Here is a 7,183-nt window from a genome sequence, read left to right as displayed (position 1 = left end):
AGAATTCTCAAACTAATTCATAATTGAGAAGTAAACAAGCATCACAAAATCGTTCCCACTTGAGAGCATTGATTATCTTTCTAATTGGCACAGAAACAACCATCAAATCATTACTCTTCAAGTTAAAGCCTTTTTTCGGCATCATAGGTTGATGCTTGAAAATTGAATCAAATCTCTCTTTCACTTCTTCATCGATCAAAATAGGGTTTTTAGGAGTAGTCTTTGATGATCTAGTTCTGTTGCGAGACATGGTATCTTTTCCCGAAAATTCTGCAAAGTTTCTGCTTACTGGGAAGAAGAAAAATAGGCAAGTGGGTAGAACTTGCTACGGAAAAATAGTACGACGGAAAGGATGGTGTGGTAGCAACAACAGCGTATGATAGCAATTGCAATGTACGACGATGACAACGCTGATGTGCAGCAGAAAAGTTGGTGCTTCGATAATCTTCTTGCGGTGGCAATAGGTGATTTCGGCAAAAAGGGAAGAGAGCTAAGGTTTCTTTCAGGATTTGAGGTTGACGACACAAAAGGGAGATTTAGGGATTTTTAGAGTGTAAGCAAATTTCTTTGAGGGATATGAAGAATAGTAGAATGAAGAGGGTTTATAAAGGAAAAATTAGGGCAACATGTAGCAAAAATTTAGCTACGTTAGGTTTACTTGGGCGGCAAGCAATGGGAATGGCAGCAAGGTATTGATTTTTCCCTCCTTTTTTGCTATCTTGGGCCTCAAACTCAAACTATCTTGTCTCAAGAAAAGAATTTATTAGTACTTGGGCCAAATTTGATCCCCTTTTAAAATTCAAACAAAACAAATGAAACCTAAAATTTTTAAATCTTAATTAGAAAATTTTTTCTTAACAAGTTACATTAAATTAATTCCCAAGAAAGGTTGAAGGGGTCACAGCGGTCCCGCTCTCCTTAGACTGAATTAATTAAATGTAATAAGCTAAGAAAATAAGTTCTAATTATTTATTTATTTACAAAAGGAGTTCATGAAAAATCAAAGGTCTGTTAATTTGAACGAAGATTCAACTCGCTCTACTTCATGATCCTAGTAATGTTTGAGGTGTTGACCATTAACTTTAAATGTATCTCCATAACTATCGTATAATTCAATAGCTCTATAAGGATAAACTCGGTATATGGTATAGGGTCCTTTCCATTAGGATTTAAGCTTAGCAGGAAATAACTTCAATCTTGAATTAAACAACAAAACCTTCTGACATTTTGATCTTTCTTTACACATTTTGGCATTCTCATAAGAAAACAACCTCAGCTCTTTCAACTCATCAAGTTGTAACATCCTTCTCTCACCGGCTTGCTTAAGATCAAAGTTCAACTGCTTCAAAGCCTAGTGAGCACTATTCTCCAACTCTAATGGCAAATGACATGCCTTCCCAAAAACTAACCGATAAGGAGCCATTCCTAACGGTGTCTTAAATGTTGTTCGATAGGCCCATAATGCATCATTGAGCCTTCGAGACGAATCTTTTCTGCTAGGGCGTACTACCTTTTCAAGGATACCTTTGATTTCACGGTTCACTATCTCAACTTACCCATTAGACTAAGGGTGGTAGGCAGTAGCAATATTGTGTTCACATCATATTTGTCAAGCAACCACTTAAGTCATTTGTTCACAAAGTGAGAACCTTCATCACTAATAATAGCTCTTGGTGTCCCAAATCTTGTAAACACATGCTTATATAGGAATCACATGACTACCTTAGCATTATTTGTAGGGTATGCTTCAACTTCAACCCACTTGGATACATAGTCCACAGTAACTAAGATGTATTTGTTCCCATACAAAGAAGGAAATGAGCCTAAGAAGTCAATGCCCCATACGTCGAATAATTCAATCTCTAAAATATTTATCAAGGATATCTCATTCCTCTTTGATATATTCCCGGTATTTTTTCATTTATCACTGTTCTTCACATAAGCATAAGCATATTTAAATAGTGTAGGCCAAAAGAAACCTGCTTGCAAAATCTTTGCTACAGTACGTGAACCACCAAAGTGTCCCCCACTTGGAGATGAATGGCAATGATACAAGATCTCAACAATCTCACTTTCAGCTACACACTTTCGGATTATATTAGCTGCATACTGTTTAAACAAAAATGGATCCTCCTAAAAATAATACCGACTATAATGAAGGAATTTTTTCCTTTGTTGGTATGTCATTTCTTGAGGAATTATTCCACATGCAAGATAATTAGCAAAATCAGCAAACCAAGGTGTTTCATGAATTCAATTTATCTCAAATAAGTGCTCATATAGGAAATTCTCGTTGATAGGTACACATGATCGAGTTCCCTCATCTTGTTCTGACCTCGACAGATGATCAGCTATTTGATTTTCGACACCTTTTCTATCTTAGATCTCAAGGTCAAATTCTAGAAGTAAAGTATCCAATGAATTAGACTCGATTTTGCATCTTTCTTCATGAGCAAGTATTTAATGGCCGCATGGTCAGTAAATACTGTGAATTTGGTACTTATAAGATATGAATGAAATCTGTCAAAAGAAAAAACTATTACAAAGAGTTCCTTTTTGGTTACCGTATAATTGAGTTGGGCTCCCATCAAAGTTCTACTTGCATAGAAAATAGGGTGGAACACTTTGTTTCTTCTTTGACCCATCATAGCTCCAACAACGTAATCACTTGCATCATACATCAAATCAAAAAGGTGAGTTCCAATCAGTTGTAACGATTATTAGGGATGAAATTAACCATTTTTTCAAATTTTCAAAAGCTTCCAAACATGCTTTGTTGAAATCAAACATTATATCTTTCTCTACAACAAACACAATGGTTTAGAAATTTTCGAGAAATTTTTTATAAACCTTCGGTAAAAATCGGCGTGGCCTAAGAAACTTGTAACTCCTTTCACATTCCTTGGGGCCGGTAATATTTCAATTAAGTCCATATTTGCTTTATCGACTTCAATTCCTCTCTTTGAGATTTTATGTCCTAAGACAATCCCTTCCTTTACCATAAAATGGCATTTTTCCCAATTAAGGACAAGATTCGTCTCTTCGAATCTCTTTAGTACCTTAGCCAAATTACTCAAACAAATATCATAAGTGTTACCAAATATAGAAAAATCATCCATGAAAACCTCAACAAAATTTTCAACCATATCAATGAATATTGCCATCATGCATCGTTGAAAGGTTGCAGGTGCATTGCATAAACCAAAAGGCATTCGCCTAAAAGGAAACGTACCATATAGACAAGGAAAGGTTGTTTTATGTTGGTCCTCTAGGGCTACAACTATTGGTTATATCCCGAATAGCCTTCTAAAAAATAATAGAATTCAATACCTGTCAGTCGATCTAACATCTGATACATAAAAGGTAACGAAAAATGGTCCTTCTGAGTGGTTTTATTCAATTTTATATAATTAATATAGATTCTCCAACCGGTAACAGTTCTTGTTGGAATTAACTCATTACGCTCATTTTTGAAAATCGTGATTCCACCTTTCTTCTGCACACACTGTACCTAACTTACCCACGAACTATCTAAAATAGGATGATGATTCCTACATCTAATCATTTGATTACTTCCTCTCTCACAACTTCTTTCATAATAGGACTGAGCCTCCTCTGCCCATCAATTCAAGCTCTTTCACCTTCTTCCAAAATAATTTTATGTATGCAAAAAAAGGGCTTATACCTCAAATATCAGCTATGGTCCAACCAATTGCTTTTTTAAATTTCTTTAAAACAGCAATTAGTTGCTCCTCTTGATCTTTCATCAGTTCTACTGAAATAATCACAGGCAAAGTGGAACAGTCACCTAAATGAACATATTTCAAATGGGAAGGAAGTACTTTTAGTTCAAGTTTAGGTGGTTCTTCGATTGACAACTTGGGTTGCACAAATTCTTTGTCTTCTAACTCCAATGGTTCAAACCGTGTGTATTGAATACAATTTCTCGAATTGGCTTCCATCAAAACCATGTTTTCTTCACCTTCTTTATCCTCCAAAAGGTCAAGATCTAAGGCTTTCTCCAATGGATCTTCTTCAAAATTGCTTGCCATAGAAACCTCCATAACTGAACACTTTTCTACCAGATCGGGAAATTTCATTACTTTAAGAATGTTCAAGGTTACCTAATTGTCTTGAACTCACATGGTGAGTTCACCATTTTTTACATCAATTAACATTCTTCCTGTGGCTAAGAAAGGTCTTCCAACGATGATCGGCACTTCCTTATCTACTTCAAAATCTAAGACAATGAAATCAACAGGAAAAAAAATTATCAGCTCTTACCAAAACATTCGCGATCTTTCCCTCAGGATATGCTAAAGATCGATCTGCTAGCTAAAGCGTCACAGTTGTAGGTCTTACTTCACCTATACCTAACATCTTGAAAATAGACTTAGGCATCAAGTTGATACTTGCTCCTAAATCACACAAAGCTTTACCATAGTAAGATTCACCAATGTTACAGGGTATAGTAAAGCTTCTTAGGTCTTTCAATTTTGGTGGCAGTTTGTTCTACAGGAACCCACTGCACTCATTTGTCAAGGCAACAGTCTCATACTCACCTAATCGTTTCTTCTTGGATAGTATATCCTTCATAAACTTCACATAATTTGGCATTTGTTCTAAAGCCTCCACCAATTGAATATTCATGTGTAACTGCTTCAAAACATCCAAAAACTTCTTGAACTGCACCTTTTATTTCTGGTTGTGTTGATATAATCTTTGCAGATATGGAAGGCATGGAACTTTCGGTTGAACCAGAAAATTTTTTTGAGTAGGTAAATCTACACCCAAAGAAGATGCTAAAGTATCTGAGTTCACTAAGTTAGGATTTACCTTGTTAGTCTTTACAGATTCTGATTCATTTGGTGTAGGAATTTCAACAGCTAGTTGATTCTTCTCAACGGGCTTATCTTCGTTATCAATCAATCGGGGTTCTAGAATTTTACCACTTCACAATGCCACTGCCTTGATATGTTCATTACCCAAATTTCTTGGATTCTCAGTATTGCTCGGCAAGGTTCCTTGCGGTCTATTATGAAGCTTTGTAGCTAACTGACGCATTTGGTTTTCCAAATTTTTTAGTGTTCCTGCTTGGCTTTGGATCAAGACGTCATTTTTGCCATGTACACTTTCAACAAGTTCTCCAAACAGTTTGATGCCTTAGCTTGTGATGGTTTTGGAGCTTGCTGATTGAACCCCTGAGATTGGTTGAGTCTATGCTGCAATGAGTTTTGGTTTGGTCTATTTCCTTGGTTGCTCTAAGAAAATTTCAGATGATTACGCCATAAAGGATTATAGAAGTTGGACTAGGGTCCTTGTCCACTCCTATTTTGATATTGGTTCCCTACATAGTACACTGACTCGGAATTTGATGGACAATTCTCAAAAGAATGACCTTCCCCACAATACACACCGGAAACTACTTTATACGGACTTGGTGGTTGAGCTACAAAATTATTAGCACTATCAGTAGTAAACTATTTTAACATAGAGGAAATAGACGATACCTAAGCTGATAACAAAGTGAGGGTGTTAACTTCATGAACTCTGGCTACACGTCTTCCTGAAGCTGTTCGATTTGTTGACCATTGATAGTTATTACTCGTGATCCTCTCAATGATCTCGTAAGCCTTATTATAAGACTTAGACAAAATTACACCATTGAAGCATCTACCATAAATCTTGTATGTGCATTGAGACCATTATAGAATTTCTCCAACTGGATACAATAAGGAATCCCATGATGAGGACACTTACACAATAACTCCTTGAATCACTCTCAAGCCTCATACAAAGACTCGTCATCCAATTGTTGGAAGGTTGTGATCTCATTCCTCAACTTAGCATTTTTGCTAGGTGGGAAATACTTAACCAAAAATCTCTCTACTAATTCTTTCCATGTAGATATGGAACTTGGTGGCAATGAATTAAACCATGCTCATGCTCGATCTCGCAACTAGTATGGAAACAACTTGAGCCTCAGTGCGTCTTCAATCACACCCACTATCTTGAATGAATCACTCACCTTCATAAACAGTAGAAGGTGGATATGTTGATCTTCTGTGGGCATACCACTAAATTGGCCCACCGTTTGGAGCATTTGAAACATCACTGGATTCAATTCAAATTGGGTTGCCTTAATATCTTCCCTTCTAATTCCTGGATTTAACTCATTGAAAAGTGGCACATCATATTGTCTGATGCATCAATCCTTATCATCGGCAATAAGGATAGGATTTCGTACATGATTGGCTTCATTACCTTGGTCTTGATTCTAATTTCCAAGGTCTATCTCGACTTGTCTTTGATCTATTTGTTCACGTCTTTTTTGTATGAAAGTTCACTCAATTTCAGGGTGTAGAGGGAGTAAATCGATAATTCGATCTATGCTCATAAACACCTGAAAAGAAAATCACAAAATTAAAAATAATAAGTTAGTGATGATAGAAATAAATCAAATTGAAAATAAATAATTTTAGAAAGAAATAACTATATGAATGCAATAGATTTTAGCAAAATTAAACACAATTTGCAACAATTATAACATAAATAAACTAGACAATTACTTTAATTAAACTCAACTTATTATCAACATGCTTAATAAGGAAAAACATTCCATGGCAACTCGATCTTTCATGAGTTTGAAGACCACGTTAGGTCCTTTCAAAATACTTTACTTAGTAAATATGCATTTTACTGATCCTTATTTACTAAGGGTTTCTTAGTATTTGTGCGAGGTAACAGGGACGTGTTAGGTTTGAAACAGTTTAATCACACAAATCTAAAAACTATGCAGATAACAGAGCCTGGTTAGGGTTGTTATGCAACCTTCAATTTAATCGGGTTAAGATATAAATTGCGCATGCACATTTAAATTATGCGTCCACTAGCTGTAACGCCCTGAATTTGGGCCTAAAAGGAATGGGCCTTGAGTGTGGGAACGCATAAAAGTTTAGGTGTGCAAGAAACATCACAAATCATGTATAGCTTTAGTGGCTAAGTATTTGGGCATATTTGGGAGTGCTTGAGAAGCCTATGTTCAAGTCTGGGTGTTTGCAAAATTTTAAGTTTTGGACTCTTAAGTGAACCTGGATGTTAGCTTATAAGACTTATAATAATTAGTGTTTGTTTTATGCCATAAAGAGAGAAGGGATCTAGTGGCAAGGTGGCGCTACATGTG

The 7,183-nt window shown here is 35.9% G+C and overlaps 1 non-coding gene across 1 annotated transcript; it reads left to right on the top strand.

Moving 5' to 3' along the window:
- The first annotated feature begins 5,738 nt into the window (after positions 1 to 5,738).
- LOC121216857 (small nucleolar RNA R71) lies at positions 5,739 to 5,845 on the top strand. The gene has a single exon (XR_005913063.1). It is a non-coding gene; the product is annotated as a small nucleolar RNA R71 (small nucleolar RNA).
- Positions 5,846 to 7,183: the final 1,338 nt, after the last annotated feature.

Source organism: Gossypium hirsutum, chromosome A02 (assembly GCF_007990345.1).
Source record: "Gossypium hirsutum isolate 1008001.06 chromosome A02, Gossypium_hirsutum_v2.1, whole genome shotgun sequence".
In the NCBI taxonomy this organism is placed as follows: domain Eukaryota; kingdom Viridiplantae; phylum Streptophyta; class Magnoliopsida; order Malvales; family Malvaceae; genus Gossypium; species Gossypium hirsutum.
This window is presented reverse-complemented; position numbering and strand designations above follow the sequence as displayed.